This window comes from Heterodontus francisci, chromosome 18, assembly GCF_036365525.1.
Source record: "Heterodontus francisci isolate sHetFra1 chromosome 18, sHetFra1.hap1, whole genome shotgun sequence".
Lineage (NCBI taxonomy): Eukaryota > Metazoa > Chordata > Chondrichthyes > Heterodontiformes > Heterodontidae > Heterodontus > Heterodontus francisci.
Genome location: NC_090388.1, coordinates 76,307,635 through 76,329,266, shown reverse-complemented (window position 1 = coordinate 76,329,266; position 21,632 = coordinate 76,307,635).

Here is a 21,632-nt window from a genome sequence, read left to right as displayed (position 1 = left end):
CCCTGATGCCCCAGACTGAATCTGCCAACTGCAGTACTCAGGCAACAACCCCAGGTGCGAGAGCAAAAAATCCTGCAGATGCTGGAAATCTGAAATAAAGACAGAAAATGCTGGAAATACTCAGCAGGTCTGGCAGCATCTGTGAAGAGAGAAACAGCGTTACTGTTATCAGGCAAGCCCCTCACCTGCCAAGAAAGAGGAAAATTAATTTTGCCACATGAACATTGATTTTAAACTATTGTTGGTAAAAAAAAACTTGTTTTAAAAAACAATTAAAAACTTTGACTGGAGAGAGATATTAGCATATCAACAGACAAGTACTTCAAAGGACAAAGGAGCTAGTCCCTGCTCCAATTTTATCCACAATGGACTTTTGATTACCAGACGTCAAAGATAGAAAGGGTAGCATTCCAGGTTAACTGCTAAGATGGCCGAATACACAAACAGACTTGGTCGGACCAGTTTGGTCACATGACTGGCTGACTGTTGGAGTTTTTTTGAATTTGAACTTCCAACAGGGATTTTGAACTCAGAAAGCGGTTTTCTCCTGGACTGAGAACACCTCTCTCCTGTCTGCTCCCATCTCGCTCTCACAAGCTTCGGAAACCATTGAAGACTCATGAACCCCAAGAAAGAAAAGCCTCCTACAGTAAGTAAGGTTTAAGAAGAATACTGGGCCCCAACAAAAAGCAAGATTACATACAAAAGGACTACAGTGAGCTTGAAGCACAGTAAACAAGAAACTCTTCTAATATTGCCTCAAGCCTCTCCTTTTTATTTTTCTTCGCTTTTCTGCCTCTCTTTGCATGTGCGTATCGCGTGTGCCTGCTAGCATGGGTGCGTGGTATATCCATAGGCGTTAACCATATTAGAGTTTAAGTTTCAGGTTTAATAAATTTCACTTTTCTTCTTTAAACCTAAGAAAGCCTGTTTATGCTCATTTCTTTGCCTTATAATTGGAAAGTGGTGAACAAGGATTCACCAAAGAGGGAGCTCAAAACACAGTGTGTTTAAAAATAAAATCCTGTTACAATATGACCAGGTGAAGACAGTAAAAGACCCCTAGACACCTTTCTCACCTTGTCGTAACTATGTTAAAAAATGTTTGAAAGTTTTCATCGTGAGAGCAGTAACATTGAATAAGACGATTTTACAGTTTTACGCCATGTGAATTTGCTCTGAAAAGAGCAGTTGGTTCCTTGAAAAAGGAGTTCCTAGAAGAAGTGGCACACACATGCAAATAGAGACAGAAAAGAGCAGAAGGAAAATAAAGTAGAAAAGTTTGAGGCAATATCTGAAGAGTTGTTATGGCACTTCGAGCTCACTGTAGAATCCTTGATTGTAGGTAGATCTTGCTTTTCGTTGGGGCCCAGTACTCTTTTTAAACCTGTTCACTGTAGGAGACTTTTCTCTCTTGGGATTCATGTGTCTTCAGTCGGTTTTTGGAGTTCTGTGAGAACGAGATGGGAGCAGTAAGGAGAAGCTGTGGTGAGCCAGCCAGGAGAGGTCTTTACAGTCCAGGAGCAAACAGCTTTCTGCCAGTTCCAATTCTGTCTCCACAATTTAAAACTCCCCAAATTGGCCAGCAGGGTAGTCACGTGACTAACTGGTCTGACCACATCTGTTTGTGGATTGTATTGGAGCAGAGGATAGCTCCTTTGTTCCTAAACACTGCCTGTTAATCTGCAGAAGTGTCTTTCCAGCCAGGGGCCGGGCAACCCCTTATAATAGGCTTTCTCTTCTTCCCAGCAACAATTTGAAATTTAATGTCCATGTGGCGAAATTAATGTGCCTCATTCTTGGCAGGTGGGGGCCTGCATGACACCTCCACACCCAGGGGAATGAAATGCGATTTGAGAAAAGGCGTATTTCATTAAAAGAGTTGAGCAAAAATATATAAAATACAGAAAACCATGCATTTCTTCCATTCATTCCCATTCATTCATGAATCCTAAAACTTACTAAAACTGTCTTTTCTTGGTGCCAGTGCTGCTTTAATTTCCCCTTTTTGGCATCCCAGTAACCATGTGGTTCTTTGGGGAAATTTTTCTTCAGTTTGCCCATTGCCATGATTGCCTGGGCTCTTTTTTCCTGTTGAGGTGTGCCAAGAGGGTGGGGGTGGTAGATTTAACTAGCCCTAAATTGGAATTTTTTCCGAGAGTCAGTAGTGGGCAGGTCGATCCTGAACTCTCTTTCAATGCTTTGCTGAGTCATGCAAAGGCTTTTGACTTCAAGGGATGGATGGTTCCCTTTTTCACTGACTGTGGGGGAGAATTCTTTGTTAATCTCCCCTTTGTTCTCTGGGACACTCCTGCTTGCAGGTATTTGTGCAGACTCTACTGCACTCCCCTGTGGCACTTCGACTAGGTGAGGCATCACCCTCATGGTTTCTCTGCCCCTAGAGGTCTTTCTTTGCCTCTGAAGGTTCCTGTAAATGCTGTTAGTAACTCTGGTGGGATGCTTCTACTGTCTGCATTTACATAGGAGGATGTGGGGTCTAACTCTTCAAATTTGTCGGGGTTGACTGACCGGACAGTAGGGGTTTTCATCTGGGATTTCTCCCGTACTTCCTTTAACCTGCCCTCTTGGTCACTTTTCCCCTTCTCTTTCTAAACTTTTGCCAACCTTGTGCCTGGCTGTCCCCTTTTGTTCTTGACGGGGAGTCCCTTACAGTTCACCAGCCCTCTGCTGGAGCGTCCTGCTAACACCAGGACTTAGGGGTGCAGGATTCACTGTAGGTTGGGGGTTCCCCTCAACTTGGCACATGTGGCAACTCTTGCAGTCCTCCACCACTTCTTTGTGCAGTTTTCGCCAGTCAAACTGCTGTCTTATGCGGGCTTTGGTTTTCCGTATACCAGCATGTACAGCTACTGTAGTCTTGTGGGCCCTTCTTAATATTTCTCTCCGGCACCTCTGTGGCACCGCTAACTGGTGAACTACTGTCCACTCCTTGCTCTCAGGTCTGTGAGGAGAACTCCATTTTGTCATCGATACCTCATTCTGTAAATAGTAGCAAAGAGGGACTCCCTCTGCTTTACTTACAGACTGGGCAGCCTACGTTAACTGTCGCAATACTGGGTCGGTTCACTGAGCCTCAACTAGGAAAAATCTATTTAATTCATTACCTGGGTCTCCTAACCTTCCAAAGAAAGTCTCGGACAGGCAGACCTCATGGTCATCTGCCTGCACTGCCAATGCAGTCTCCTCTGGGGGAGCTGGTTTGATCATGGCCTGATCCACTACACATTCAGGGAAACTGCAGGGGTCCGTCTCCCACCACGGCCCTGTCTCTCTGACTCCCTGCAGTCTTTCTTTCGCTACTGGGGTCAGCTTCCACCTTCATCCCCGCCAGATCATTACCTAGGAGCAGGTCAACCCTGACCACAGGCAAACTAGGGACAAACCCCACAGTCATCGGTCCCGAAACTAGGTCACACTCCAGGTGCACCCTGTATACAGGTGCAGGCATGCACTGCCCTCCAATACCATTCACCACCATTCTGGTGATCACCGCACTCTCTGGGGGAAAGGTCAGGCCTTTTCCCAGTGAAAGGGATCTAGTGTCCCTGAGAATTACTATGGGCTTGCTTGGCCCATTCGAGGGCTATGGGGTTACTTTCCCTTTAAATACAAAACCCTGATAACCTTCAGGAATCCTATTATATTTTCCTGCACATGCAGCCCTAAGCTTCCTGGGTCTCACTCCTAGTGCAGTTAAAGCCACAGCTTGTTCTGCTGTGCTTTGCACCAGGTCCCCATCTTCACTGAGCGGGTGTGCCCTGATCAACCCTACCGGTTTTCACTTTAGTTTCCAGCAGTCAGTTTTTAAATGCCCTGCTTTATTATAATGGAAGCACATAGGTCTCCAGGCCTCACTCTTGCTCACAGCACTTTCCTTTTTGGCAGGAGGAAGGCCCCCCGCCTCTCCTGCTTTCCTTTCTCCCCCAGGACTGCCTGGGCTTCTATCACCTTCCCACCCTTTGTCCTTTTCGGATTTGTGGTGGTGATTAGGAAATGTTCTCCTTTGGGAAACCGACTTATAAATTAAAGCAAACTCATCAGCTATAACGGCCGCTTCCCGGACTCTCTGAACCACTGCTCCTCTACGTGGGTCTTTATGGAGAGTAGGAGAGAGTTTTTAAATTCCTCTAACAGAACTGCTTCCCTGAGATTCCCATAGCTGAGCTGTACTTTAAGAGCCCTCAGCCACTGGTCAAAAGCCAGCAGCTTACTTCTTTCAAACTCCAGATAAGTTTGATCAGCTTGCTTCTTCAGAGTTCTAAACTTTTGGCGACAAGCTTTGGGTACTAATTCATATGCCCGAGGATAGCATTTTTGGTCAGTTCATAATTCGATGAACTCTCATCTGGCAACAGGGAATAATCTGCATGGGCTTTTCCAGTTAGTTTACTTTGTAGTAAAAGATACCAGGTCTCAGCTGGCCATTTCAGCTGCCTTGCCAGTTTCTCAAAAGACACAAAAAATGCCTCCACATCTTCCTCACTGGATTTTGGGATTAGATGAGCGAGTTTGAACAATTCTGTACCCAGCCCTGAGTTACACTCCTTCATATTGGCCATGCTTTCACTGTGGTTGCTTTGTCACCCACTAGTTAACTCAAGCTGCTTCAACTCTCTTTCTTCACATTCTTTCTGGAATATTCTTTCTCTCTCTCTCTCTCCTCTCTCTCGTTCCTTCTCCTGTCTTTCTTTCTCTCTTTCCTCTCTTTTTCTTGCCGTTCCTTCTGGAAGGCTCTCTCTTTCTCCCTCCTGCCTCTCTCTCTTTTTCCTCTAATACAAGTTTCCTTTGTTCCAACTGTATCTTTGCTAACAATACCCTGTCTGGGTCTGCTTCTAACCCTGTTTCTGCTTCTTTAGATTCAAGGGAAAAATGGTTGGCCACTAGCCTTAGGGGTTCAGACTTCCTAGCCTTACCACGTACAATGATCTCACACTGCTCTGCCATTTTCCTCAACTCCTCCATAGACAGTGCTTTTAACTTATCCCAAGTTACTTCACCCGGGCTTGGAGAGCTGCTAGCTTCAGTTGCAGACATAGAGTCATAGTATTCAATCACACACAACCACAAGAAAACCTCTATTAATCTTGTTCTTTTTTGATTGGGAACAATTTGGTTTCCCACTTCCAATTCCTCTCATTTGTGGGTAAAATTCCAGATGCTAGCAGCCAAATTTCTGTTACTACCAGGTGAGAAAGAGGTCTAGGGTTCCCTTTCAGCCTTCACCTAGTCTTACTGTAACAGGGTTTTATTTTTAAACACATTGTGTTTTTAGCTCCCCCTTGGTGAATCCTTGTTCACCACTTTCCAATTATAAGGCAAAGAAATTAGCATAAACAGGCTTTCTTAGGTTTAAAGAAGAAAGGTGAAATTTTATTAAACTTAAACTCTAATTCGGTTGACGCCTACGGATACATGCGCGCACATGCAAATAGAGACAGAAAAGAGCAGAAGGAAAATAAAGTGGAAAGGTTAGAGTCAATATCTGAAGAATTGTTGTTATGGTTCTTCAAGCTCACTGTAGAATCCTTGATTGTAGGTAGATCTTGCTTTTCGTTGGGGCCCAGTATTCTTCTTAAACCTTGTTCACTGTAGGAGACTTTTCTGTCTTGGGGTTCATGTGTCTTTAGTCAGTTTTTGGAGTTCTGTGAGAAAGAGATGAGAGCAGACAGGAGAGGCTGTGGCGAGCCAGCCAGGGGAGGTCTTTTCAATCCAGGGGCAAACAGCTTTCTGCCAGTTCAAACACTGTCTCTACAATATAAAATTCCCCAAGTTGGCCAGCAGGGTAGTCACGTGACTAACTGATCTGACCACATCTGTTTGTGGGTTGTATTGGAGCAGGGGATAGCTCCTTTGTTCCCAAACACTGTCTGTTAATATGCAAGAATGTCTTTCCAGCCAGGGGCCTGGCAACCCCTTGGAACAGGCCTCCTCTTCTTCCCAGCAACAATTTGAAATTCAATGTCCATCTGGTGAAATTAATGTGCCACATTCTTGGCAGGTGGGTGCCTGCATGACAGCACATTCAGTGATAAGCTGGTCAACAAGTAAATTGAAACTTGCACCTGCAAACCAGCAACTTGCATTTTAAAATAATAACCAGCAAAATTAACGGGCAGTGAATATAAGAACGATAGGGTGTAGTTTTGTTTCCTGTTAAGTGTGTGCTGCACTGTCCTTTCAATACCATTTGCACTAGCTGGTTCTCTTTTCGTGCAGCTGTTTTATAAGTTGTCCTGCATGCAAATAATTTTGGTTTGCTTGATTTATATTCAGACTTTGTACACAACTGATGCAAGTTGGTTTCCAAATACAAATAGTCCAATGTGGTGGTTGTACGTGATCAGTGTTGATTTCTGTTATCAGTTACAGGAGTTTAATGAGCTCATTTGCTGAACCCTCACCCCTGCTGTCAATATGCACAGTAACTTTCAACCTTGATCCCAGCTGTAGTCCAATGTGTGAGTGCCCCATATTTTTGACAGGGTGAAAACTAGCCCATCTGCCTCTCCTCTCCAGATCTTTGGTGACAAGCTGTTTTGAACATCGTGTGATGATGTGCTGATTTATGTTTATCACTCTCAAACTGCTTTCTCAACAACAACAAGTTGTATTTATATAGCGCCTTTAACGTAATAAAATGTTCCAAAGGCACTTCACAACAGTGTTATAAAACAAAATTTGACACCGAGCCACATAAGGAGCTACTAGAGAGGATGACCAAAAGCTTGGTCAAACAGATAGGATTTAGGGAGCACCTTAAAGGAGGAAAGTGAGGTGGAGAGGCAGAGAGATTTAGGGAGAAAATTTCAGGGCTTAGGACCTAGGCAGCTGAAGGCATGGCCACCCATGACGGAGAAATGTAAATTGGGGATGCTCAATAGGGTGCATGCTGGAAGAGATTACAGAGATAGAGAGTGGCGAGGCCATGGAGGGATTTGAAAGCAAGGATGAGAATTTTAAAATTGCGGCATTGCTTAACCAGGAGCCAATATAGGTCAGCGAGTACAAGGGCGATGGCAGAATGGAACTTGGTGTAAGTTAAAAAACGGGCAGCAGTGTTTTAGATGACGTCAGGTTTACAGAGGGTAGAATGTGGGAGGCTGGCCAGGAGTGCACTAGAATAGTCAATTCTAGAGGTAAGAAAGACATGGATGTGAGTTTCAGCAACAGATGAGCTGAGGTAAAGGGGGCGTCAGGGGATGTTACAGAGGTGGAAATAGGCAGTATTAATGATGGTGCAGATATGTGGTTGGAAGCTCATCTTGGGGTCAAATAATGACACCAATGTTGTGAATAGTCCGGTTCAGCCTCAGACAGTTGCCAGGCAGAGAGATAGTGTCAGTGAATAAGGAATGCAGTTTGGAGTGGGGACCAAAGTCAATGGCTTCCATCTTCCCAATATTTAATTGGAGGAAATTTATGCTCATCCAGTACTAGATGTTCAATAAGCAGTCTGACAATTAGAGACAGTGGAGGGCTCAAGAGAGGTTGTAGTAATGTAGATCCCAGGTGTCGTTAATTTGCATGTGGAAACTGATGCCGTGTTATCGGATGATGTTGAAAAGGGCCACATGTAGATGAGAAATAGAATGTGGCCAAGGATAGATCCTTTGCGGATACCAGAGGTGACAGTGTAGGAGTAAGCCTTCAAAGTGATTCTCTGGCTATGATTAGTTAGGTAAGAATGGAACCAGGCAAGTGCAGCCTGGACAACAGTGAAGAGGCATTGGAGGAGGATGGGGTGATCAACCGTATTAAAGGCTGAAGACAGATTGAGAAGGACAAGAGATTTTTTCACCTTTGTCAGTCACATGGGATGTTGTTTATGACTTTGATAAGAGCCATTTTGATCCTGGAGCAGGGGCAGAAACCTGATTGGAGGAATTCAAACGTGGAATTCTGAGTAAGATGGGCACAGATTTGGAGGCAATAACACATTCAAGGACTTTGATGAGGAAAGGGAGGTTGGAAATGAGTGGTAGTTTGCAAGGTCAGAGGGGTCAAGGCTTGTTTTTTTGAAGAGAGGGGTTTTTGTTAATTGTATATTAAATTGTATCTAATTGTATGCAGGCAGTGGGCATTAATTGGGGTTTCATTTGAGCACATATGAAGAGACTTATTGAAACTGTGGTGTGATTGAGTTAGGAGGGATATGCTTTGTAATGTTTCACTCTGTAAATAAATGTAAGATTGCGTAAAGATTGGCTCCAGTACTATCCTTCACCAACTGGCTTTCCAGAATAGAACAGTGCTGACGGCAAATTTAAAGGAGTCAGAACCTAAAGAGAGAGATAAGGTACCAAAATCTACAATTGCAGATTGATATTGTTCACTGTGACCAAAAATATTGTTTTTAAAGGGCAACTCTCTCTCTGGGAAATAGGAATAAAGAATTTTTTTTTGCACAGGAGCAGAGTGAGCAGAGTGATCCCTTGCATCAAGAGGCTGAATTATAATGAAGGACTGGAGAAACTGGGATTATCAGCCTGGAATGGAGTAATCTAAGAGGTGATCTTGTGGAGACTGTATGTAAGATAATCAAGGGAAATAAGGTCAATCTTTAAACTAAATTGGGAGAGTAGGAGAAGAGGACACAGGTTCAAATTAGCACAATAGAAGGACATTTTAAGAATGATATTAGCAAGTTCTTCACAAAAGAGAAAGAAATTGCATTTCTGTATTGCCTTTCACAATCTCAGGACATCCCAAAGCATTTTACAACCAGTCAAGTACTTTGGAAATGTAGTCACTCTTGTAGCAAATGTGGCAAACAATTTGTGCATAGCAAGCTCCCACAAACAACACTGTGGTAATGGCCAGATAATCTCTTTGTTAGGAGTTGGTTGAGCGATAAATATTGGCCAAGGAACTGGAGACAACTCCCCTGCTCTTCTTCAAAATAGTCCCATGGTATCCTGTACATTTACCTGGGCCTCAGTTTAATGTCTCCTCTGACAGAGAGCACCTCCCTCAGTAAAGCACTGGAGTGTCAGCCTGGATTATGTACTCAAGTCTCTGGAGTAGGATGTGAATGCACAACCTTCTGACTCAGAGGTGAAAGTGCTGCCAAATGAGCCATGGCTACCAAAGAGCAAACAATACAAGGAACAGACGTCCAAGATAGAGTAGTGGAGCTGAGAACCTGGGAATCCTTTAATAACCAATTGGTTAGAGGGAGCTCTCTAGTGTCTTTTTGATTCAATGAACTAAGATGGGCTAAATGGCCTTTCTTATACATAACTATGTTTCCTTTCAGTCCACCATCTGGTTCATATTTTCATGTTCTGCTCTCTCACAAAGCTGCCCCTTGCCCCTCTGGGCTCCATCTCACTCACACCTGGTCCTGGGCCCTCTGATCTCTATCTCAAGTTGCTCTTACATTGATCCTTAGCCTCTGCAGCTCCGCTTTCCCTCAGCTGCCAGCTTTGATTTCTCACACACACACGTGCCTAGGCCTGGCCCATTTGCTCTGCTCTCTCATGCATGTGGCCATGCCATGTCTGATATCACACACTGTCATAGTTAGTCCTAGCTCCTCTGATTGTGCTGACACACACATCTGAATGGGTTTCCATTGATCTGTGTTTCCAATGTCAGTTCTTCTGGTGCCAACTCAATCCTGGATTGAAGACACAGTTACAAAGACAAAAGCAAAATACTGTGAATGCTGAAAACCTGAAATAGAAACAGAAATGCTGGCAATACTTCGAAGGTCAGGCAATAACTATGGACAAAGAAACCAAGTTAAAGTTTTAGGTCAATTACCAAAAATGTTAACGCTGTTTCTCTGCCCATGGATTCTACCTGAGCTGCTGAGTATTTCCAGCATTTTCTGTTGTCCTTATACAGTTACTAAGAGTTGGATACTCCCAAACCCAGCAAGAAAATCACCGTTAGCATGAAATAAATCACTCCTGTTTGCCCCACCCAAGTTTGCTATAAAAAGACTTGCATTCATATAGCGCCATTCATGACCTCAGGACATCCCAAAGACCTTTACAGCCAATTAAATACTTTTGAAATGTAGTCACTGTTGTAATGTAGGAAATGTGACAGCCAAATTGTACACAGCAAGCTCCCATAAGCAGCCAAATTGTACACAGCAAGCTCCCATAAACAGCCAAATCGTACACAGCAAGCTCCCCTAAACAGCCAAATTGTACACAGCAAGCTCCCATAAACAGCATTGTGATTTTGACCAGGTAATCTGTTTTTAGTGATGTTGTTTGAAGGATTTGGTGTTCTTCAAATAATGTCATGGAATCTTTTACCTCCACCTGTAAGGGCAGACGGGGTCTTGCTTCATACAAAGATGGCACCTTCAACAATGTAGCACTCCCTCCATACTGTACTGGAGTGTCAGCCCAGATCTTGGGCTCGATTTTCTGGATTATGGTGATGAACCCATGACCATCTGCCACAGAGGTGTAAGTGCTAACAACTGACTGGCATGAATATTCATCAAGGTTTCCCTTTTTCTCAGTAACAGCAGCAATCAATAGCATCAAGTCTCCAGATGCAATATCTACCAGAAGGATGAGAAACCCTTTGCAAGGAGGGCTCCCACAGTGACAGACCATGGGTGCCTTAAACTGGGTTTACCTCGCCTCCTCTCCCAAAGATGCCAACAACTGCCTGGTTATGGCTCCACAGGTGTTGGCAGGCCTTATGTACTTTGCCTAAGTGACCATTCTTCAAGTGTAAGCCCAAAAAATGAGCGTCAATAGGTTAATCAACCATGGGGGTGATGGTGGGGGGTGGGGGGGAGGTGGTGGGGGGCATCATGGTTTGTTCTGATCCCAGGGATCCCACAGATGCACTATCCAGCATTGGTCACTGGTCAGTGATCAGGAATAGAAGTCTCTTGTTTTATTTATTTATTTATTTATTTATTTAGAGATACAGCACTGAAACAGGCCCGTCGGCCCACCAAGTCTGTGCCGACCAACAACCACCCATTTGTACTAATCCTACATTAATCCCATATTCCCTACCACATCCCCACCATTCTCCTACCACCTACCTACACTAGAGGCAATTTACAATGGCCAATTTACCTAACAACCTGCAAGTCTTCAGCTGTGGGAGGAAACCGGAGCACCCAGTGGAAACCCAGGCGGTCACAGGGAGAACTTACAAACTCCTTTCAGGCAGTACCCAGAACTGAACCCGGGTCGCTGGAACTGTGAGGCTGCGGTGCTAACCAGTGCGCCACCCAAAGGTTGTAAATTTTAAATCAGAGATTATTAAATTTTTGTTGTCCAAAGGTGTACCTCTCCCCTCACCCCCCAACCCACCACACCCCAGGAGTGCTGAGCCAATTGTATGGCACCCCAGCCAACTCAGCACATATTCTCCAGGTACTCCCAGTAACACGCATGACTGAGATTAGAAATAGAATAGTGCAGATGAATGCGTAGCTGGAAAGATGGTGCAGGAGGGAGGGCTTTAGATTTCTGGGGCACTGGGAACAGTTCCGGAGAAGGTGGCAGCTGTACAGGTTGGATGGGTTGCACCTGAACAGAGCTGGGACAAATTTCCTTGCGGGGCGATTTGCTAGTGCTGTAGGGGAGAGTTTGAACTAACTTGGCAGGGGTGTGGGAACCAGGAGATAATACAAGAGAGGATCACCAAGGTGTACAGAGAATTGGAAGCGACAGATATGACTAGAGTAGGAAATAGCAAAGTATTAGGTGGGGTCAGAGTGAGAATGATAGATAGTATTAGAGAAGGAAGTAGTTCCATATTAGATGGGAGTGGACTGAGAAGGATTATGAGGAGTTCAAAGACAGGATTACAATGCATGTGTGTAAATGCACAAAGTGTGGTGAATAGGTTTGGTGAGCTACAAGCACAAATAGCAGTATGGGAATATGATGTAGTGGTAATAACGGAAACGTGGCTTAAAAATGGTGAGCACTGGGTGCTTAATATACAAGGATGTAAAGTATTCAGAAAAGATAGAGAAGGATTAAAGGGAGATGGGGTGGCAGTACTGATTAGGGAAGATGTTGCAGTGCTGCAAAGGGAAGATGTCCTTGAAGGGGCAAGGACAGAATCCATTTGGTTAGAGTTGAGGAGCAAAAAGGGTATGATCACGCCATTAGGGCTATTCTATAGGCCTCTGAATAATGAAAGTGAGATAGAGGAGCAAATCTGCAGGGAAGTCACAAAGGTGTGCAAAAACAATTGAGTGGTGATATTGGGGGACTTTAATTATCCAAATATCGATTGGGATAATTTTAGAGTAAACGATAAGGAGGGGGAGGATTTGCTAAAATGTATTCAGGAGAATTTCCTTGATCAGTATGTTCTCTGCCCAACTAGAAAAGAGGCATTGCTGGATCTGGTGCTGGGAAATGAGGTGGGCCACGTGGACCAAGAGTCTGCAGGGGCGCATTTGGGTAATAGTGATCATTGTATCATAAAGTTTAGACCAGTAATGTAGAAAAGCAAGGAACAAAATAAGGTAGAATGTCTAGATTGGAAGAGGGCTACTTTCAACGCAATGAGAAGGGATCCAGCCAGGGTAGAATGGAAACAAAGACTGGCAGGAAGAGCTATATCGGAACAATAGGTTATTTTTAAGGAAGAGATGTTTTAGGTACAGGCTAGGAACATTCCAAGAAAAGTGCAAGGTAGGAGCACTAAGAACAGGTCTCCTTGGTTGACAAGGGAGATAGAGATGATGATGAAACAAAAAAGGTGTATAATGCATGTCAGGTAAACTCATCAGGTGAGAACCAGGCCATATACAATAAGTTAGGAGGGGAGGTGAAGAGGAAAATAGGACTGGCAAAGAGAGAATATGAGAATAGAATGGCAGTCAACATAAAAGGCAACCTAAAAATCTTATACTGGCATATAAATAATAAGCGAGTAGTAAAAGGAGGGGTGGGGCCTATTCGGGACAGAGAGGGTAATATATGCTTACAGGCACAGGGCAAGGCTAATATACTTAATGAGTACCCTGTAACTGTGTTCACTAAGGAAATGGAGGCTGATAAAATATCAGTGGAAGCAGAGAAAGTGGATAGGATAAAAATTGAAAGGGGGAGGTACTAAAAAGTCTGGCTATGCTTAGGGTAGATAAGTCACCTGGTCCAGATGGCTTGCATCCCAGGTTGCTAAAGGAAGTGGGGATGGAGATTGTGGAATGGCTTGCCATAATCTTCCAACTTTCCCTGGATGTGGGGTGGTGCCAGAGGATTGGAGAGTGGCAAATGTGAAACTCTTATTCAAGAAAGGGTGTAAGGACAGTCCTAGCAACTACAGACCAGTCAGTTTAACATCAGTTATGAATAAGGTTTTAGAAACAATAATCAGGGAAAATATCAACGACACTTAGAGAGGTTTGAGTTAATTAAGGATAGCCAGCACAGATTTGTAAAAGGCAGATCATGTTTGACTAATCTAATTGAACTTTTTGATGAAGTAACAGAGAAGGTTGATGAAGGGAATGCAGTGGATGTTGTTTATATGGATATTAAGAAAGTATTTGATAAGGTACCGCATAAAAGGTTGGTTAACAAAACTGAGGCTTAGGGAATAGGAGGGTCAGTGTCCAATTGAATAAAAAATTGGCTTAAGGACAGGAAACAGCAAGTCATAGTAAACGGTTGCTTTTCAGACTGGAAGATAGTAGACAGTGGTGTTCCCCAAGGGTCAGTGCTGGGACCACTGCTTTTTTCGCTACAAGATTTGGATCTTGGAATACAGAGTGGAAGCTGAAAATTTGCTGATGACACCAAACTTGGATGTGCAGCCAGCAGTGAGGATGATATGAACTGCCTGCAACAGGATATAGATAGACTGGCAAAATGGGCAGAGAGGTGGAAGATGGAATTTAATTCTGTGAGATGATGCACTTTGGTAGAAGGAATAGGGAGAGGCAATATATACTTAATGGCACAGTTCTAAAGAGTGTGCAGGGACAGAGGGACCGGGGGTGCATGTGCAGTGATCTTTGAAGGTGGAAAGGACATATTGAAAGAATAATTAGTAAAGCATATGGGATTGTGGGCTTCATAAATAGAGGCATTGAGTATAAAAGCAGGGAAGTTATGTTGAACCTTTATAAAGCTCCAACTGGAGTATTGCGTCCAGTTCTGGTCACCACACTTCAGGAAGGATGTGAGAGTCCTTGAGAGTGTGCAGAGGAGATTTACCAGAATGGTTCCACAGGATAGGGGATTTTAGAAAGGTTAGGTTGGAAAAGCTGCATTTGTTCTCCTTAGAACAAAGGAGATTGAGGGGTGATTTAATTGAAGTGTACAAGATTATGACAGGATTAGATAAGTTAGACAAGGAAAAACTGTTCCCATTAACTGATGGTACAAGGACTAGGGGACACAGATTGAAAGTTTTGGGCAAAAGTTGCAGGGGGAATATGAGGAAGTACTTTTTTTACACAGCGGGTGGTAATGAACTTGCTGCCCACAAGGGTGGTGGAAGTGGAGATAATCAATAACTTCAAGAGGAAGTTGGATGACCAGCTGAGAGAAATAGACTTGCAGGGCTACAGGGATCGAGCCGGGGAGTGGGACTGACTGCAAAGCTCTGTGGAGAGCTAGCATTTACTCGATGGGCTGAATGGCCTCCTTCTGTGCCGTAAATGACTCTGTTCTGGCATGTGTTACTAGTTTTCTTTATCAGTAGCCCATGGAATGGAGGGTCAGCCAATGATGTATAATATTGTTTGGAAAGGGTCAGACAGTTGCAGATATCACAAAGTGTCTCACAGTGAGCAAGTTGCTGTGGGTATTGAGAACAGAGAGTGAGGAATGCATATTCTTCAATCCCCTGTCACCATGTTACAGCCCATGTCATTCTTAGAAACCACATTGCATATGATATGAATAAGATTCCCTTTTTAATTATGTTATTTTATCTTTCCCCAATTTCATTTCCCTAACTTACCCATCCCACCATCCCCATTGAGATATTTGATGGAATAGGGCCTGGCTCTTAAAGGGAGAGCCATCTGCAAATGCCTGTCTCTGTGATTTTCCCTTCCTCTCAGCAGGGGAGTGCTTAACATTTCCCAACAAAGGATGGTTGCAATTAGTATTGGAAGTTGTGGAGAGAAATCAAAGGCCCAGCATCAATGCCCCACAATCGATATTATTATCAGTTTTCCGATAAAATATTAAACTAAGGCCCCATCTGTCTGTTCAGGTCCACCACTTCACCTCCTACGAGACCCTTACCCCTTAAAACCTACCTCTTTTACCCATCCTAATATCACTGTCTATCTCAGATTCCTCTGTTTATTTTGATTACTCACTTTGAGAAGGTTTTCTATGTTAAAGCCAATAAATAATTGCGTTGCCATTGAAGTGAGAATGCATTGTTGGACATTAACTCTGAGTCCCAATATGAAAGGTTAAAAAAAACAGTAAACAGTGGCAATCTGAAAACACAGCAGGCAATGTGCACACAGCAAAGTCCCACAAACAGCAATGTGATAATGACCAGATAATTTGTTTATTTTTGGTGTCGGTTGCGGGATAAATATTAGCCTTTGATTGTGCAGCACTTCCCCAGTACTGGACCTGGAGTGACAGCCTGGATTTTGGGCTTAAGTCTCTAAACTGGGGCATCAACCCATGACTTTCTAACTCAGAAGTGAGAACAGTATTGCCAACTCTGCTTGGATGTATTCCTGAAGGTTTTCATTACATGACACCCTGCCTCCCATCTCGCTATCCCTTCAGACTCCTGCCATTATGTTGTTATATATGTATATGTTGTTATACTATCTATAAAGTGTTAGGAACTAATTAGCTAGGAGCTAGTTGTTATCTGTAAGTGTTCCAGTAGGGGGCCACATTCACAGCTGCACCGGGGAGTCATGTTATGTGTAACACATGAACCAGTGGAATCAGGTTCTACAGTACAAAGCATGGTGCTGTAATAAACCACTCTGACTCCAGCCTTTTCCAAGATTAAAGTGTGATTCCTTTCAAAATCTGGGAACCAGAAACAACATAAAGACGAAACATGGTGATAGCGAGTGTCTGTGAGCAAACCTACAACATTTTGAAAAGCATCAGATTGAGAAAAGTGACCCAAATTAGTACCAGAGAGACAGACAGAAAAACTGAGTGACTCGTGTGAAAACACAAAAACAAAAGATCGAAATGTCAGCCAGGACAGGAATGAATGCATTGCGACAGCCCACCATGAATTGGGGAGTTGATGATGTCATTCGGGCATTTGAGAAGTTTAAACAAAAGTGCAATTTGGCATTCAATAGTTTCCTAAAAGGCACTAGTGAAGAGGAGAGGGTCAGCTATATCCTTCTGTGGACTGGAGATAAAGGATTAAATTTATTTAACAGCTGACCTAAGCGAAGAGGACAGCAGAAACCCAGGTAAAATTTTTGAACGATTTAGCACCCATCTCCAGCCAAAATCAAATCATCAGATATACCAATATGAATTTCAAGGCCTCAGACAGGAACTAGGTGAGCCTATTGACAATTTTGTAGCAAGATTGAAAAATGCAGCCAGAAAATGTAAATTTAAGGACACAGACGAATGGCTGATAGATCAGCTCATTTGGGGTCTGCACATCCTGAAGTACAGAAAGCTCTAATCGGACAGGACAAGCTCACAATATTGCAGGCTGTAGACACTGCCACAGCACATGAAGCCATGAGCAGACAGATGAAGACTCTGTCCTCCCAAATGGCTAGCCTTCAGTTAAGCCAAGAGACAGGCAGCAGGGCCGATGCAGTGAAACAACAACTAAAGAATGTACACCAGACAGAGAGAAAGATGTACAGGGGCTGTGGATGACCACATGAATTGATAGATAGAAGGAAATGTCCCACATATGGATCAATCGGCAGAGCTTGCGGAAAGACCAATCACTGGGAAAGGATGTGCAGAACAAGGCAAGAAGGTGATAGATGAGTCACCAGAGCCAGAGTAACAGGGCAAAGGAATAGTGAAAAAAAAAACATCCATACCCTGGAAGATGGCGATGTGTTTGAGAACATGATAGACATAGGAACCATAGAATTACACAAAATGTCTGGATGTGACAGTTGCCAGAGAAAAGAAATTCACACAACCATTCAGATCAGGAAGAGGGTGAGAACTAAGCCCATAATGATAAATCTGAAGGTGAAGATTGATACTGGAACACAGACTAACATCATCCCACTCAGATTATACCAGCAGATCGTTCCTGAAAATTTGGAGAAAAATTGTTATCCAAGGGAAGGTGCTCTGAAACCAAACAACATCATGCTAACAGCATACAGGGGAACTGAGATTCGACAGCTGGGAACAACCCAAATCAGAGGGACACACAAAGGAAAAGATGTTAACTGTATGTTCTAGATCACTGAAACAGATGGTCCTGGTATCCTGGGGTTGATCAGTTGTGAAAAGCTGCAGATTATCTCTGTAAACCATGAGATGAAGGAGGCGACACTGAGTGTTGAAGACAGTACACACATTGAAAAACACCCTCCGATAAGAAGCAAAGAAGATCTGGTACAAATGTACCCAGAGTGTTTTGGTGAGATGGTTGGATGCTCGAAGATTTTGAGTATCACATCACTATTGACCCAGTGATGAAACCAGTAAAACTAAAAGGAAAGCTTGAAAGAGAGCTCCAAGAAATGGAAGAAAAGAAGGTGATCACCAGAGTCACAGAGCCTACAGATTGGGTAAATTCTATTGTGGTGAGAGAGAAGCCAAATGGATGGCTAAGAATTTGCCTAGATCCCAAAGATCTTAACCAAGCAATAAAGAGGGATCACTACCCTATTCCAACACTGGAAGAAATCACACCAGCACTGACAGGGGCAAAAGTTTTCAGTGAGCTTGATGCCAGAAATGGCTACTGGAATGTGAAGCTGGACGCAGCATCTTCACTGTTGAGAACATTCAACACACCCTTTGGACGGTACAATTTCCTGCGTCTCCCCTTTGGCCTCAAAGTGAGCCAGGATGTGTTCCAACAGAAAGTAGGCGAGACATACAGGGGATACAAAGGAGCAGTTGGCATAGCTGATGTCATCCAGATATATGGTGTAGATGGAAAAGATTATGACAACCATCTACATGATTCCACGGAGAGAACCAGGAAAGCTGGGATTAAGCTAAACGCAGACAAATGCATTATGAAAGTGACAGAATGCCAGTTTTTCGGAATGGTGTACACACCTGACAGAGTTAAGCCGAGCCTTGAAAGAATCTCAGCCATCTCTGGGATGGAAGTCCCAAGAGTTAAGAGAGAGTTGAGAAGTTTCCTTGGTTTGATACAATACATGAGCTCCTTTATTCCACACATGTTGGAACACACAGCAAACCTGCGGGAGATGATGAAAGAAGATGTAGAGTACCAGTGGTCATAGTCACATGACAGGAGTTTCAACAAACTCAGAAAGGTAGTATGTAAGGAGACAAGTCTGTCATACTACAGCAGAAAGAAACCTGTCACTCTGCAAGTAGATGCTTCCACAAAAGGACTGGGAGCAGCCCTGGTACAAGAGGGAAAGCCAATAGTATTTGCATCCAATGCTCTGACATCAGCTGAGACAAGATATGCCAACGTAGAGAGAGAGCTTTTGGCAGTCGTGTATGGATATGAGAAGTTCCACACATATCTCTATGGGAGGACGTTCACAGTGGAGAGTGATCATCATCCACTGGAGCAGATCTACAAGAAAAATCTATGTAAAGCACCAGCAAGACTGCAGAGGTTACTCTTGAGGCTTCAAAGTTATGATTTCACTTAGAAATATAAGCCAGGAAGAGAAATGGTGCTGGCAGATACCCCATCTCAGTTGTCACCACAGGAGAAACATGAGATAGAAGATCTAGGCATAAAGATTCATCACCTAGTGAACGTAACACCACCGAAACTGAGTCAAATTAGAGATGAGACCAGCAAAGACGAGGAGTTACAGATGCTATCTCAGCAAGTGATCCAGGGATGGTTTGATAGGATATAACACACACAGTCAGCAATACGGCAGTACTTGTCTATCAGAGATGACATCTCATTAGAAGATGATGTTCTGCTGGCCGGATCCAGAATAATCATATTCAAAACAATGCAGGAAGAACTTCTCCAAAAGATACACTAAGGCCATATGGGAATGGAGAAGTGTAAGCTCAGAGTCAAATCAGCTGTGTACTGGATAGGCATATACAAAGGTATCAAAAATATGATGTCTACATGCAATGTATGCTAGAAGTACAGAAACTCCCAACAGAAAGAGGAGATGATAGACACTGAAGTACCACCCAGACCATGGCATACTGTAGGAGTCGATTTATTCACACATAATCAAGAATGGTCTCTCATAGTCGCAGACTACTACTCAAAATTCCCTTTTAACCGGAAGATGAAAGACTTGAGAGCCACAATAATAATCTCAGCAGTACGAGTTCTGTTTGCTGAGCAAGGGATTCCTGAAAGGTTAATATGTGACAATGGCACCCAATTTACATCCAGAGAATTTAAGGAATTCACTGACCAGTATGGGTTCAACACCATCACCTCATCACCACACTACCCACGGGGGCAAGGATTTATGGAAAGACATGTCCAGACGGTCAAAAGAACACTTGTGAAATGCCAAGAGACGAAGGAAGACCCAAACCTGGCCTTATTGTCACTCCGATCCACACCTCTCAAGGCTGACATGAAATCACCTGCAGAGCTGTTAAATGGAAGAAAATATGAGACAACTCTGCCAAGCAAAATACATCCTTCAAGTGACCAGGAGGAATTGAGACAACAACTCACTGAAGCACAGGTAAGAGGAGAGCAACACTTCCACAAATATGCTAAATCCCTACCCGAGCTGTTGAAAGGGCAAACTGTACATTTACAATCATGAAAACCTGGAGCCCAGCAAAAGCTGTTGGTGAAGTTGAGACTCCAAGGTCATATATCATTGAGACCGAGACTGGTAACCAAATGAGAAAGAACAGAATCCATGGACCAAAACTCATTGGATTCCGTTAGGGTACCAGCGGATTGGAAAACCGTTAATGTGATGCCCCTATTCAAATGCTAGAGTCCATTATTAAGGAAGAAATAGCAGGACATTTAGAAAAACATAATGCAATCAAACATAGTCAATATGGTTTTATGAAAGGGAAATCATGTTTGACAAATTTGTTAGAGTTCTTTGAGGATATAACAAGCAGAGTGGATAAAGGGGAACCTTTAGATGTAGTGTATTTGGATTTTCAGAAGGCATTCGATAAGGTGCCACATAAAAGGTTATGCACAAATAAGAGCTCAGGGTATTGGGGGTAATGTGTCGGCATGGATTGAGGATTGGCTAACACACAGAAGGCAAGAGAGTCAGGATTAATGGGTCTTTTTCAGGTTGGAAAGCTGTAACTAGTGGGATGCCACAAGGATCAGTCCTAGGGCCTCAACTATTTACTATCTATATTAATGACTTGGAGGAAGGGAGAGAGTGTAGTGTATCCAAATTTGCGGATGATACAAAAATAGGTGGGAAGGCATGTTGTGATGAGGACACAAAGAATCTGCAAAGGGATATAGGTTCAGTGAGTGGGCAAAAACTTGGCAGATGGAGTTCAATATGGGAAAATGTGAGGTAATCCACTTTGGTAGGAAGAATAAAAAGGCAGATTATTATTTAGATGGAGAAAGACTACAAAATACTGCAGTACAGAGGGATCTGGGTGTTCTTGTACATGAAACACAAAAAGTTAGCATGCAGGTGCAGCAAGTAATTTGGAAGGCAAATGGAATTTTGGCCTTTATTGCTAGGGGCTTAAAGTTTAAAAATAGGGAAGTCTTGTTACAACTGTACAGGGTGCTGGTGAGGTCACACCTGGAGTACTGCGTACAGTTTTGGTCCCCGTATTTAAGGAAGGATATACTAGCATTGGAGGCAGTTTAGAAAAGGTTCACGAGGCTGATTCCTGGGATGAAGGGGTTGTCTTATCAAGAACGGCTAAACAGGTTAGGCCTTTATTCACTGGAGTTTGGAAGAATGAGAGATTATCTTATTGAAACATGTAAGATTCTAAGGTGGCTCGACAGGGTAGATGTTGAGAATATGTTTCCGCTGGTGGGGGAATGTCAAACTAGAGGACATAGTTACAGGATAAACACATTTGAAACTGAGATGCGAAGGAATTTCTTCTCTCAGAGGGCGGTGAATCTCTGGAATTCTCTGCCTCAGAGAGTTGTGGAGGCTAGGTCACTAAATGTATTTAAGGAGGAGGTAGATAGATTTTTGAAATCTCGGGGAGTCAAGGGTTATTTGGAGCAGGCTCAAAAGAGGATTTGAGGCCTGGGACAGATCAGCCATGATCTTATTGAATGGCGGGGCAGGCTTGAGGGGCTGAATGGCCTACTCCTGCTCCTATTTCTTATCTTCTTATGCTCTTATGACCTATATCTGAGCTGGAACAACAGAAAAGACTATCAACAACACCGGAAACATTACTATCCAGCAAGACATTAACATCATCACCAGTAAGTAACACAATATCACCTGTACAGCGTGCCAAGTCACCACTGAGAGCAACAAATGCCAAATCTACAAGCTGAAGGCGCAACATCTTACCACCCAAGCGATACCATTAATAATATTT